Below are 15,764 nucleotides of genomic sequence, written 5' to 3' on the forward strand. Positions count from 1 at the left end.
CCTGCTGGTGACAACCGAACCTGTGTCTAGGTCCTGAATGGCCAGTGCCTAGGAATTGAATGGTGGTGGGGAGGGGAAGAGAATGGGTGCACCAAGGTCTCCAGCCACTGGGTTCTTAGGCTTCACAGGCAAGTGCCTTAACTACTAAGCCATCTCTGTCTTCCTTCACTGTTGGCATGGCCACCTACTGGTGCCATCTGAACCTGTTTCCATGTCCTGAGTGGCTGGTGCCCGTGCCTAGGAATTGAGCTGTGACTGGGGTGAGTCAACAGAACTAGGGGATGCCAGGCGATTCTTCTGCACAGGAGCCCCGAGGCAGCAGCCTGCAGAACTTCTTAGAACAGCTCTGTGTCCAAGGTTTATGCAGTTCATGCAGATAATTGTTCCAAAAAAACAAAGTAGATAGCAGCTCCCTATCTCAGAAGTAAGAAACATTCTGGCTAGGTTGAAACTACAGATGACTATTACAGCTCCCTAAGAACAGGAAAGCAGACATCACAACCTCTGCTCCCAGCATTCCAGGGTAAGCACAGATGTCCTTCGTCCCAAAACACGGTGTCAGCAGAAGCACAAAGTGTTCTGCCACAGAAAGATTTTTACTTGGACAGGCTAAAAGACCCCTACAGAAATGTATTTGTTAGTTTTCCATTACCATAACAAGTAGATGAGATAAACAGCTTAAAAAAAATAAGAAGCTAGGTTTAAGATGGTGAAGGCAGTTGCGTACAAAGCCAAGGACCCAGGTTCAATTCCCGAGTACCCACATAAGCCAGATGCACAAGGTGGTATGTGTGTCTGGAGTTTGTTTGTAGTGGCTGAAGGCCCTGGCATGCCCATTCTCTCTCTCTCTCTCTGTTTCAAAATAAGCAAATAAATAAAGTATTTAAAAAAATAAGAAGCTGCGCCAAGGACATAGCTCAGTCTGTAAAGTGCTTGTCCACAATCAGGCAAGAGGACCCCAGTTCAGATTTCCAGCACCCATGCAAAATGCCAGGCATGCTGGTATATGCCTGTAATCCCAGGGCTGTAAAAGGATAGGAGACATTCCTAGGAAGTACTGGTTATCTAGAGCTCCAGGCCCAGGGAGACACCATGTCTCCAAATATAAGGTGAGAAGTAATTGAGGAGAACACCTGATGTTGACCTTTGCTTACACACACATACTCACAAACACACATCTGCACACACCACAGATATAGACACCCACGATAAAAAAGAACCTTACTTTGGCTCAGTTTTGGATGACTCAGTCCATAATTCATTGGTCTATTGCTTCTGGGTCCGTGGTAAGTCAGTAAGTCATAGCAGAAGCTATGACAGAGCCACACTACTCACCTCATGGCCAGAAAGAGAAGAGAGAAAGAGGAATAGGCTGCGGTCTCAATGTCCCCTTCAAGGACATGCCGTGGCTGACACAGACCTCCTAGTCAGTCCCACATTTTGTAGGATTTTCTACCTTTCAGGAGGAGCATCACAAGGAGGGCCAGACCTTTCACACATGAGTCATTGGAGGACATGGCAGATCTAAACTGCACCATACCATGAACGCCAGGAAGGAAAAACGTGCTGAGCATGGAGGCTTGTGACTATAATCCCAGAACTTGACATGCTGAGGTAGGAGCTTTGTTGGGTGTTCAAGACCAGTCTGAGTACTAATTCATTGGGCTACAGAGTGAGGGTATGTCTCAAAAGAAAGAAAAAAAAAAGAAAGAAAGAAAGAGAGAGAGAGAGGGAGAGGGAGGGAGGGAGGGAGGGAGGGAGGGAGGGAGGGAGGGAAGGAAGAAGGGAAAGAGAAAGGGAGGAGGGAAGAAAGAAAATAAGAAAGGAAGAGAAAAGAAAAGCAGAAATACATAGTGCTTTCTAAAGACAGGTTTCACTTAGCTTATGGTAATCAGTCAGTGAATTTCTTCTATAAGGTCATGTTTAAGCTGGGAGCTGAAAGATGAAAATATACCAGTGTCAGATGTTTCATATGATATCTTTTTGAGCTATTTATTCAACATTGTGGTGGTTTGAATAGATGGCCCCCAATATATTCAGTTCTTTATTGTTTGTGGTTTGCATCTGCAGCCACCTGGCTGGAGGCAGTGTCACTGGGTGGATCTTAAGGTGTGTTGGTGAGCTTCAATAAATATTTCTTCCTCCATAACTGGGTCTGGTCTGAAAGTTCATCTCAGTGAACCTGAAGCTGTCTGCTACAAACATTAAGTAAAATAATTTTAGCAAGTGCAGAAATATTCATTTTATTCATTTATAGTAGCAAAAGTCAGGGAGCTCCTGTGGATCTTTCAGTAGACTAGACTTACCATTTTAGTGAACAATGGAATCTTCTGATGCCTCTATACTCTGGATCCAAAAATCCAATCTCTAATAGCTTAAAATGCCTGATGTCACTAGTAAGAATGGATCCAAGTTAATCTATCAGTCATCTAATGATTTCCTTCTGTTGGAAAAATATACAATGAAAATGGGAAAATTCTTATACTCTAATATCTTGTGGTAGAGTGTCAAAGTCCAAAGATCTCTTATCTTATTTTTTCTGTACTAAGAGAATAAGAAAAATGAAAAGTTGAAACTCTGCAAAAATTGATGTCAAAGGGTTGATGAAGATAGAGAACATTTTTCTCGAATAAAGAATCTCTTCTCTTCAAGCTTTATTTAAAAAAAAAATCCAAATACATTTTCCCTGTGGGATGGTAGTACACGGTGCTTTCTGTTCTCTTTGACTTCTGTTCCTTGGTAGAAAGTGCGACTCTGGCGAGTTCAATGGGAACAACATCGTAGGGGACCCAGATCTCCAGGATTATTCCTGGGGCAGGTGATCATGACACTCAGGAAGAGGTTATGTAACATGAGCCATGGATGTCAGACAAAAAAGTGCAAGCAAAAGGGAAGAGGGGAGTGAAGGGCAAGCAGGCTGAAGTGACCAAGCCAGAGACTAAAGAAGACCTACCTGCAGAGAACGGAGAGGCAAAGAGCGAGGAGAGGCCAGCCTCTGAGGAAGCGGGAGAGGAAGATGCCAAGGCTGAGTAGTCATCCACTGTGTCCATCAGCATCCCTGTCTCCTTCCTGTACAATCCAGAGGAATATTTTTTATCAACTATTTTTTTCTTTTCACATTTTTTATTAACATTTTCCATGATTATAAAAAATATCCCATGGTAATACCCTCCCTCCCCTCCACACTTTCCCCTTTTCAACTATTTTGTAAATGCAAGTTTTTTAGTAGCTCTAGAAACAGTTTTTAAAAGGAGGGAATCCCACCTCATCCCATTTTTTAAGTGTAAATGATTTGTTTAAGAGGTGAAATCATTTGCTGGTTGTTCATTTTTTGGTACAACCAGAAAATAGTGGGATATTGAGTTATGGGAAGCTTTGACTGTCTTGGGTGTCAGCTCAACATTCCATAGGTGGGGGCTTAGTTTTATATCCTACAATACAAAGCATACTAAGTAGCAATTTGGAGTCATATTTGTGCATTTAATATGTCTTGAATATTTTCAATTACTCCTAGTCTGTGTTTTTAGTAGAACTGTTTCCTAAGAGGGGGAAAAAAAGCACAGAAAAACATTCCTTAGTCACTGCCCTGCCAGCACTGTGTGCCTCTGTGACATCTCTAGTCATGGTAGTCCAGTGTTCCTAATAATTTTGATAACGTACTGTGAAAGATGAAAAATTTGCATTTGCAGTGTATATGATACTAAATTGTGAACCAGTGGGAGTTGAGTAGGAATTGTGAGCATTTGAAGATGTTTGTACACGAGATCCTAATAAGGAAAAATGCCTCTACGATTGAAGCCGGGTGTCACTGGAATAACTTCTAAAGAAACAATACATGGTCTTTAGATTTTTGGTATGTGTGTTAAGACTTGTATACAATTGAAATGTTTGTGACTGTTCCTCAGCACCAATAAAAGTATGAAAATATTTAAAAAAGAAAGACTTCTGATAATGGCATCATAGAGCGATATAGCCATGTAGACTATTAAATGCTTCCTGACATTTCCAAAAATCACACTAATGGCTGAATTTGACAGTATCCACAAAATATTTAAATTCTTTTTTTTGGGGGGGGGGTTTGAGGTAGGGTCTCACTCTGGTCCAGGCTGACCTGGAATTAACTCTGTAGTCACAGGGTAGCCTTGAACTCACGACGATCCTCCTATCTCTGCTCCCGAGTGCTGGGATTAAAGGCATGCACCACCACGCCCAGCAAAATATTTAAATTCTTAAGAATTCATCTTGCACACACATATAATCAAAGATAAGACTATGTATTTTACTGTAGGGATGCTCACATTGAAGTATAAATATGCTTTCAACAGAATAAGCTCATAGAAATTTTCCTATACCCTCATAAGTGTAGAAATCACACTGCTTAAACTATGTGGCTATTCCACATACATACTTACTATTAAATGAGTTCATATGAAAAGTTGAGAAATAAGGAATAAGGCAAGATTTAATATGGTATAGTTACAGTGTTCTCAATCACAAAAGGGGGTCCTGTGGTTACCTTCATGTTGCTGGGACAACACACCCTACCAAAAGCAGGTGATGGGAGGAAAGGATTCATCTTGGCTTGTAGTGCCAAGGGGAAGTTTCAGAACGGCATAGAAAGGATGGTAGAGCAGAGGCTGGATGTCACCTCCTGCCACAGAAGCTGGCAAAAGGCAGCATGAGTGAGCTGAGCTAGCACTGGCAAGCTGGGGGCTAAAGGGACCTGGAGGTCTGCCCCAGTGACACACCTCCTCCAGCAAGGCTCCACCTCCCAAGCTGTCACCAGCTAGGGACCAAGTATTCAAAACACATGAGGCTATGGGGGACACTTTTCATTAAAATTACCGCAGGGGCTTATCAGCGTCACATCCACCAGTCCTCGTGTTCTAGTAGATTCTCAGTAGTGTTTCCCCATGGCTGTGTCTGGGAGAGCAGGGGTGATGGTGGAAGAGTCTAGAACACGAAGAGCTAAGGTTCTTTAAATTCCATGCCTCTGAATTAGCTACGGTTGCCTTAACAAAGTAGCATCAATTAGGTGCCACAAACAACATAAACTTATTTTCCTTACAGTTCTGGAGGCCCAAGTACAAGGTCTGTGAGACTGCAGGGTCACACTCCCTCTTGGTTTTCCCTTGGCCCTGTCTCACTGACCTCACATATTGGGTAGAGAGAAATGAGCCTGCTTCTGGTGGTTTTAATGACCTTCCTTAATATGGACACTAATTAATGCCATCATGAAGGATCCACCCTCATGGTCTCACCTAAACTTAATCATCTTCTAAAGGCTCTATCTCCAATGTCATCATATTTTCTATTAGGGCTTCTGCATATGAATTCAAGGGGAGACAATCTGATTCATATAACCATGCACACTATATGAACAATTTACTATGCCCGTGTGTGCTTCCTAAACATCTTTTTTTGTTGTTGTTGTTTTTTCAAGGTAGGGTCTCACGCTAGCCCAGGCTGACCTGGGATTCACTATGGTGTCTCAGGGCGGCCTCGAACTCACAGCGATCCTCCTACCTGTGCCTCCCAAGTGATGGGATTAAAGGCATGCACCACCACGCCGGCTCTAAACAGTTTTAAAATGCTTGATTTTGCTTGTAAGAAAAAGTAGAGGACAAGAACCAGGAGGGAGAGGGAGAGAGAGTGAGGGTGACGGTGACGGCAAGAGTGCCCACATAGCAGACAGACAGGTGGATAGTCAGACAGAGGCTTCCTCTTCCTACAAGGGCATCAGCTCGCTTAGATATTACCTCACCCTTATGACCTAATGGAGCCTCAGTTATCTCCCTAAAGGTTCCGCCTTTGAACAGTCTCACTGAGCATTACTTCAATGGATAAATTTGAAGGAGGGAGGCAAAATGCAGTTCGTAACACTTGGCAGTGAAATTCAGAGCACTAATATATGTTTTAATCAGCCTGGCATTTCACCCACCCAGCAGCCCTCCTTCAGTGTGTGTTCCTTCTAGAAGAAAGATCGGCGGTCAGAACGAGTGCAGAGGGTCGAGGCTGACTGTTCCCCCTGCCTGCTCTAGTTTTCTGGAAGTTTGTGTTCTGTTCTCACCACAGTTCCTATGTCCAAAAGTGACTGGAGGACATCTAGAGGACATGGAAACACAAGTCACCTTTGGGTTCACGGCTTCCAGAAGTGCTAGATTATCTGAAACAAAGTAATGGGAAAATAAAGTAGCAGGACGTCTAAGGTCATGTGACTCTCCTTTTCTATTTTGCAGCCTCACCTGGAAGCAAGCCTCAGCTAGGTGTGGGAAAGGAGACCTGCCCTGCTACCTGGGCACCTGTGACCTTTGTGCAATCAACCCTAGCTGATCCTCCCAGTGGAGCATTGACAGTTAATGGATTTTTCTGGAAGCTGTTGACAGAGAGTGACTATGAGAATGAACCCTCAGTGGTCAGTGTTTAGACAGTAGTTAGACAACAACCCAACATTAAGTCTTCGCTGGCTTTAAGCTCCTTTATTATTCTCTTCTCAAAGGGATGTTTTCAATAACTGTTTAGAGAAGAGTAAATTAAAATCTTTACTATGTCATCTTGTGTAAGGAAAATATGTCCCATAGTCATTTTTGAGAATTTAGACATTTGTAAAGAACCCCTGTAATTATTGTGCATTGATTAAGTATATTTTTAAACATAAAGATTCTATTACTTTATGCATTTATTTGAGAGAGAGAGCGAGCGTGAGAATGAGCACATGGGCATGCCAGGATCTCTTACTACTGCAAAAGAACTCCAGATGCTTTCACTACTTTGTGTGTCTGGCTTTATGTGGGTACTAGGGAATTGAACACAGGCTGTCAGGGTTTGCAAGCAAGAGCCTTTAATCATTGAGCAACCTCATCAGCCCACTAAGTACATTAAATTTTTAAAAATTTATTTACAAGCAGAGAGATGAACATCAGACACATGTGCCACTTTGTACATCTGGCTTTATGTGGATACTGGGAAATCAAACCCAGGCTGTCAGGTTTTGCAAACAAGTGCCTTTAACTACGTAGCCATCTTGCTAGCCCATCTTAAAGTTATTTCTGAAGAAAGGATGGGCAGGTAGGAGAGAAATTGCAAATAACACAAAAAGTCCATTTTTGACATGAAAAGAACTTCATGTTTTGTCAAAATGACCAATATCCTAATAAGACTTAGAAATACAAATGCTGGCTCCTAAAGAGGACACCCCTGTTCCCCCAAAAGCATGCTTAGGGCTACGATCTAGGGCACACTTTCTCCAAGAAACATAGCCTCGAATCTAGAGCAGAAAAATGTAACCTAACCTGACTTCTCTAGCAGGCTTTGCTCTCTGGAAAGCCCCTAGGACTCCTGGAAAACAACAAACAGGGCGGTTGGCAGCCAGGCTGACATCGTGGCAGGATTGGGAAGACAAATGGCCCAAGACCCCAGGCCTGTCCTCTCTTCAGAATGACCCCAGCAAGGCACATTACACAGCCTCTCTCCCTTTTATGGTACGCTGCTATGAGAAAATTATCATTTTATTTATTTACTTAAGAGAGAGAGAGAGAAAGAATGTGCACACCAGGGCCACTGTAAATTAGCTCCAGACACATTCAGCACTTTGTGCATCTGGCTAATTTATGTAGGTACTGGGGAAATCAAACCTATGTCCTTAGGCTTTGCAGGCAAGCACCTTAACCACTAAGCCATATCTCCAGCCCATTATTATCATTTAAACAAAGAATATGTAAGGGTAAGATTTGCCACCTCTACAGACTATGGTTTGACCCACTGCATCAGAGGAGCATACTACAAATCCCGTGTTTAAGACGGCTTCTGCCAGAAGTATTTGAGTATGTGACACTTTGAATTTGAGCCGTGCACATTTGCAAAATTTTATGTAAGTTGTATAAATTAGATTTCTTCCCTGTGACAAATGCAATTTGCATGTGGCAGATGTTTTTCCTAGTGGGAAAGATTTTGGCTGTTTGGGGATTGGCACACAGCACACTTGGTTAAAGAATAAGAAAGGAGGGCTGGGCATGGTGGTGCACACCTTTAATCCCAGCACTCGGGAGGCAGAGGTAGAGGTAGGGGGATTGCTGTGAGTTCAAGGCCACCCTGAGACTACACAGTGAATTCCAGGTCATACTACAATGAAGCCCTACCTCGAAAAAACAAAACAAAACAAAAAACCAAAACAAAATAAAAAAGAATAAGAAAGGAGATCTTGATCTAGAGACATGGCTCAGTGGTTTAGGCACTTTCCTGAAAAGCCTAATGCCACAGGTTTAATTCCCCATTGCACATGAAGAGCCAGATGTACAAAGTTGTGTATGCATCTGGTTTGTTTGCGGTGGCTAGAGACCCTGCTGTGTTCATACACACACACTCTCTCTCAGCTTGCAAATAAATAAAATAGTTTTAAAAAAGAAAGGAGGCTGCAGAGATGGCTTAGCAGTTAAGGCGCTTACCTGAGAAGCCAAAGAACCCGTGTTCAACTCTCCAGATCCCACATGAGGCAAGCGCAAGGTCACACATGCCTATTAGGTGGCGCAAGCATCTGGAGTTTGATTGCAGTGGCTGAGGCCCTGGCATGCCAATTCCCTCTCTCTCTAAAATAAAAATAAATTATTAATAAAAAAGAAAGGATATCTCCAAATCTGATAAATTCTCTGTCATTAAGTCAGTCATAGCAGGTCTTAGAATACTCTGTGAGCTTGAATAGTACTGAGCTCATGCTCACATGTTGTTCTGACTTGTTTAAAAACCTGAGAGCCTGGCATGGTGGGGCATGTCTTTAATCCCAGCACTCGCGAGGCTGAGGTAGGAGGATCATTGTGAGTTTGAGGCCAGTTTGAGACTCCATAGTAAGTTCCAGGTCAGACTGGGATAGTGTGAAACTCTACATAAAAAAAAAATTGTTAATAGTGAGCTCACTTAATAGTTTAGAGGTCAGATGATCAAAGAAAACAAGTCTGGGTAATCAGATACCATAAATAATTAAAATGGTAAGATTGGTTTATTTTCATAAAATCAGTACTTCCAGAAGCACTAATCTATGGAAATAAATATAGATCTTTCGAAGGCTGGATCGCAGAAGTTTCCTATGGCTGTGGGCAGAGACCGTGTAGCTGACAAAATAAGTGACTAATATGTGCTCAGCTTCAACAGGACATCTAACCCCCTCCCCCAATGCCAAGGAGCCGTGCGGAAGAGGAGGTATGTGTGTGTTGCAGTCGGGTTCGCATTGCTGGGAGAAATCACCCAACCAAGAGCAGCTTGTGGGAAAAAGAGGTTTATTTTGGCTTACAGGCTTGAGGAGAAGCTCCACTATGGCAGGGGAAAACTATGGCATGAGCAGAGGGTGGGCACCCTTGGCCAAAATAAGGTGGACAATAGAAACAGGAGCGTGTGCCAAACACTGGCATGGGGAAAGAGGCTATAACACCCATAAGTCTGCCCACAACGATACACCTCCTCCAGGAGGCTTTAATTTCCAATTGCCATCAGCTGGGGAACCTAACATCCAGAACGCCTAAGTTTATGGGGGGACATCTGAATCAAACCACCACATTCCACCCCTGGCCCCCATAAACTGACAACCATATACAATATAAAATGCAATGCAGTCATCCAACTTCAAAAGTCCCCATAGATTTTATCAACTCAAATGTTGTTCAAAATCCCCATAGTCCAAGATCTTTTAACTGAGCCATAATACCCAAAAAATCCCCTCCCCAAACCCATAATGGCACAGAATAAACACTCACACTGCAAAAGATGGCATTGGGCATAGCAAAGAAATATTCAGCCAACACAAGATTTAAAACAACCAGAGCAAACATCAAACTCTGTAGCTCCAAGTCCAACAACTGTAGCCAGTGACAAGTCTCCAAGTCCAGTAATTCTAACCAGAAGCAAGTCTTTGGAGTTCTGCCCCTCTAGCTAGGCTTCTCACAGTCCTGGGAAACTTCATCGGGGCCCGCAGCCATCTTGTGGTCCCAGAATCTTCACTGGGTTTGTACTGCGATCCACAGTTCATCCTTATGGCCCCATGGGGGTCTCCAGGCAGGTATCCAGCAAACTTGCTTCACACTGCCCATGGCCATTTCCAAACCACAAAACTGTGTTGCAAATTCAATGATCCTCTCTTTCTTGCATTTCTTCTACTCCACAATGCCAGGTAGGGTTCCAGTTTGTTAATCAAGGGGGTATAAAGCAGACTTTGAAGAACAGGACACTTCTTCAGCATTCAGGCCCCGTCAAAAGAGTCTACACCCTTCCTGTTGCCCCAGTGCAGGTCAGCTGGCCCAATCTCAAAGGTTGTAATCTCTCAATTGCAGCTGAATGGGAAGAAGTTCACCCCAAAATTTTTATTTTCTGTGCCATATCCCTCTGCTCACACCAGTTCATTTCTATGCAAAGCAACTCTGCACAACTTCTCAGGACATGGGTATAGCAGCAAGCTTCTCACACAAACTTCTAGCTCAGTCCTAGAAAAGCTCTTTCTCACCCTCATAAACCAAACCTCATAGTCCATAGTTCTACTGCATTCAGGTCTTTCAACTTTGATCAGAATAATCCATCAAGCTATACTTATAGCACTGCAAGGCGTCTCTTAGGCCAAGGTTTCAAATCCTTCCACATTTCTCTTGAAAATCATCTCTGAAAGGCCAAAGCCACAGAATCAGGTGTCTAGCAGCAACCCAACTCCTGGTACTATTTTACTGTTGCAGTCAGGTTCACATAGCTGGTAGAAATTACCAAACCAAGAGCAGCTTGTGGGGGAAAAAGAGGTTTATTTTGGCTTACAGGCTCAAGGGGAAGCTTCATGATGGCAGGGGAAAACAATGGCATGAGCAGAGGGTGGACATCACCTCCTAGCCAACATAAGGTGGACCATAGCAACAGGAGACTGTGCCAAACCCTGCAAAGGAAAACTGGCTATAACACCCATAAGCCCACCCTGAACAATATACCACCTCCAGAAGGTGTTAATTCCCAAATGTCCATCAGCTGGGGGTCTAGCACTCAGAACACCCAAGTTTATGGGGGACCCCTGAATCAAACCACCACATTGGAAAGACAGTAGGAGCACAAGGATGAGTATGTTGTGAAACACTGTCTTCTGCATAGGATGTGGCTATTACACTTGTGAACTCACAGCAGCTGTTGTTTCCTACAGAAGCTTGAGCCCGTCAATACATCACCTTTGATGCGGGAAGGATACGAGAGACCCCACACCTCCCAGAGGAGACGATGAAAGCTAATGGTTTCTGGCGGAGAGGGAGTCAGGTTCATCAGCAGTGCAGCCACTGCTAAGCTGCCCTTTCCACAGTAAACACCCTTCCACCCGTGATCATGCAAGCAACCCTAACTTAACTCAGGGAGTTTACTAAAGGGCATTAAGGTAAAATGGGGATTAGTGGAAAAGAAGGAAGGTGTTAATGAGAGAGGGAGAGGGATGAGAGGGTAATGGGATGGCAGCTAGAATAAGTCAAAATACATTATATACATAAATGAAAATTCCCAAACGGAATAAAAAAGTTGAAAACAAATACAATTTTAAAAAATCAGTCCTTCAAGGGCCTTAGTTTATAGAGCATTTTCCCAGTATGTATAAAGCCCTGGGTTTAATCCCCAGCTCTGCATAAACTAGGCATGGTATCACATGTCTCTAATCCCAGCACTTGGGAGATGGAGGTAGGAACATCAAAGATCAAGGTCATCCATGGCTATATAATGAGTTTGAGGCCAGCAAAGTCTACATGAGACCCTAAGTAAAAAAAAAAAAAAAAGTTAATATTTCATAAAACAAAACTTTATTCCCAATAAGTAGGTGAAATTAACTTCATGCCTTTTAGTGAAGCTTACTGTGTACATGTTAGCACCCTGCCACAATCACCCACAAAATACGTCATCACCTTTTCTGGGGTGAGGGTTAAATCCTTCAAACACTTCAAAAAATATTTTACTTATTTAAGAGAGAGAAAGAGAAAGAGAGAGAGAATGAGCACGCCAGGGCCTCCAGCCACTGTAAACAAGCTCCAGATGCATGTGCCACCGTGTGCATCTGTCTAACGTGGGTCCTGGGGAATCAAACCTGGATCCTTTGGCTTTGGCAGGCAAACACCTTAACTGCTAAGCCATCTCTCCAGCCCCTTCAAACACTTTTTGACTTTTACATGTGGACCAGTTCTTTTAACTGATTATTTAGTTGATTAAATAAATAGCTTCAAATAAATAACTGACGTTTTTCATTGAGTTGAGTGATTGCTTAATGCTTCTGGCCAAATTCACTTCTTGTTTTTCTATTTGGTAATCACAGAAAAAGCAGTTCATTAATTAAGCCTATGTTTCTAAAATGATATATTCAATATCAGTAGCTCTCTAGGACCTATGGAGTTACTTCCCATCAGCCAGGAAATTGGTTGATTTGACTCACCATTTCCTAGCATTACATTAGCTTATATCACCAAGTTTTTTCTCCTTTCACCTCCTGGCACAAAGAAAATAGCTAGCTTTACAGAGGTACTCTCTTGCTTCCCCCATTGTGGCTGTGTTCCTGAAGAGATGTTAACGCATGCTAAAGTGAATTAACAGAGCCCATGAGCTTGGGTTAGTCACTTTACTTGCTGCTGTGATGAAATACCCGGCAAGAAGCAACGTAAGTGGGGAAGGGTTGGCTTACAGTCCCAGGGGATCCAGTCCATCATGGCAGTGAAGGCACAGCAGCAGGAGAGGGAGGTGGCTGCTTGCATGCAGTTCACAGGCAGAAAGCAGAGAGGGCTGAACGCTGGGGTCCAGCTGGTGCTTTCTGATACCTGAGCCCATGGATTGGTGGCACCCTCGTTTAGGGCAGGTCTTCCCACCTCAAATTACCTCATCCAGAAACTTTTAGCCTTTGCTTAGAGATTTGTGTCCGTGATGATTTCAAATCCCATTAAGTTGACGAGGTTCATTGTGAATGACTACCTATGCATTATTCAAGTGAGCTGGCACACTCTGTATCCAGGTGGCTGGTCTAGTGTGCAATAGCCCGAAATCCTGGAAAAATTACAAAACCGCATTGTGTAATTCTAGGAATAGTTATTGAACACTGAGCCTAGGGGGTAGAAAAAGTAAGAGTCTGTAACTTCAGTCTCAGTTTAGTAGAGAGGGTTAAAACCAACCAACCAACGGATGGAGGCCAAAGGGTTCCAGTCTAGAAAGCTCATTTGCACTAAGGATACGATGATGACCATGTTGACTTACACTCTGATTTTATTTCCTTAAATCTGAAATTGGACAATGATAGAAAACTTAATTGTAAAATCAAAAAGCATATATATATATTTTCCGTGCTGGGTATCAAACACAGGGCCTTACATATGCTACACAAGCACCTCTCAGCTATAAACCCAGTCTTATATGAAAAACAAACTTTATATGTAGTAGAGACTTACCAAAAATTTATAGCATAAGTACATATACATGCACAGCTATTGTATATATATATACATGTCCATAATATAAATATAAATTATAGTAATATTGACAAAGACTATGTCTGGTCTTTTTTTTGATGTTCTAAAATTTTTAAAAGAATGCAATTCATAGCCAGGGCATGGTGGCACAAGCTTATAATTATGGCACTTAGGAGGTGGAGACAGGAGGATTCCTGCAAGTTTGAGGCCAGATCATGCTACACAGTGAGTTTATAGCTAGCCTGAACTATTTAACCAGAACTTATCTCAAAAACCAAAACAAGGTCCGGAGAGATGATTCTGTGGCTAAAATATTTGCTGTGCAAGTGTGAGGCTCTTGAGCTCAGATACTCACAGCCCATGCTGGCCATGGTAGCTGACATCTGTAGTCCCAGCCCTCTCGTGGAGAGATGGGAGGTGGAGACAGGAGAGTCCTGGGAAGCTCGTGGGCCAGCTAGCCCAGTGCATGTAGTGATAAACATAAACCCTCTCTCAAACAGGCGACTCCCCAAGCCGTCCTCTGACCGCCACATAGGTGCTAAGTCACAGGTGCTTTCATACTCACACACATAAATATGCATACACACACACAAAGATTTCTTTTTTTTTTTTTAAAAAAGCAAAACAAAAAGAATGGTACTTATTTGTAACTGCTTTTGCCAGTTAAGGTATATTTCTTAACTATGATACCAGTGTGGAAGCACGTAGGTTCTGGGTACATAATTTACTATCCAGTAGTGTTTCTTAGCTGCCATGCACTAGACCAGCATATTAGTTGGCTCAAAATACACAGGACAATCAACTTCTAAGAGCAAGATTTATCTTGGCTCATAGTTCACGGAGGTTTCAGTCCATGGTCCCTTGACTATGCTTCATCTGGGCCAATGGCAGGGAAAACATCAAGACAGAGAGCATGGAGTAAGGTGAAGTGTCTCACCCTGTGACATCCGGACAGCAGAGGAGAGGGAGGAAGAACAGGGCCCCTCCATCCCCTTGAAAGGCATGTTCCCAGGATGTAACTTCCATTCACCAGGCTCTGCTTGCTGCACATTTTACCACTTCCCCAAAGCACGATGGGCTGGTGAATAAGCATTTAACACATGAGGCTTTGTGAGACACTTTAAATATTTGTCTATTTCCTTACTTATTTCAGAGAGACAGAGAAAGAGATAGAAAGAGAGAGAATGGGCACAGCAGGGCCTCCAACCATTGCAAATGTGCTCCAGATGCATGTGCCACCTTGTGCATCTGGCTTTCGTGGGTACTGGGGAATCAAATCTGGGTCCTTAGGCTTCATAGACAAACACCTTAACTGCTAAGCTATCTCTCCAGCCCTGTGAGACACTCTAGATCCAAATCATAGCAGTCAATATAAGGCCTAACAGTAAGAAGAAGACAATGGCCCTTCAGTCTCAAGAGGCTGAAAACTATAATAGAGATGGATATATATATGCATATATATACATATATGTGCGTATGTGTACACACACACACACAATATACTGAAGTGTATTAGATGCAGGGTTTTACACCAAAGCCAGGCTTTTAAACTATGGTAAAAGCATGTTCATGTTTTGTTCATATTTTCTGAGAGTGATGCGTACCAGGAAAACTAATAGAGCTCCATAAAACTTTCCTGACTGGCCCAGGAAGGCAGGAATGGAAGAAGGAAGAAAAAAAAAAACAAGTAGTGAAGAGTTGAGACTTGTGATCTTTTCCTTCTGGGAGGACTTTGAGCTGCTACACTTTTTCAGTGGACGTAGCTAAGGTTTGGCTTTCAATCCACACTAAGACCAGAGGATGGTCTCATGGTTATAAAGAAAACCTCGTTACAGTTGAATAAACAAGGACAGATGATGGTCTTTCACAGTGTGTACAGTGAGAGATTTCTCAAGGAGAGAGAGAGACGAAAGTGCCCTGTTCCCTCCTTAAAGACAGAGCAGGTGATTACCAACTCCCTTCAGAACTAAAACGTGAATGTTGGGCTGGGAAGATGGCTCAGCAGTTAAGGCATTTGCCTGCAAAGCTAACAACAGGGGTCCAATTCCCCAGTATCCATGTAAAGCCAGACGCACAAAGTGGTGTGTGCATCTGGAGTTCACTTGTAGTGGCTGGAGGCCCTGAAGCACCCATTCTCTCTACCTCTCTTCTATCTCTGCTTACAAATAAATAAAGAAATAATTTTTTTTTAAATGTGAATGTTGGGCTGGAGAGATGGCTTTGTGGTTAAGCACTGGCCTGTGAAGCCTAAGGACCCCGGTTCAAAGCTCGATTCCCCAGGACCTATGTTAGCCAGATGCACAAGGGGGCACATGCGGCTGGAGT

This window comes from Jaculus jaculus, chromosome 12 (genome assembly GCF_020740685.1).
Source record: "Jaculus jaculus isolate mJacJac1 chromosome 12, mJacJac1.mat.Y.cur, whole genome shotgun sequence".
Lineage (NCBI taxonomy): Eukaryota > Metazoa > Chordata > Mammalia > Rodentia > Dipodidae > Jaculus > Jaculus jaculus.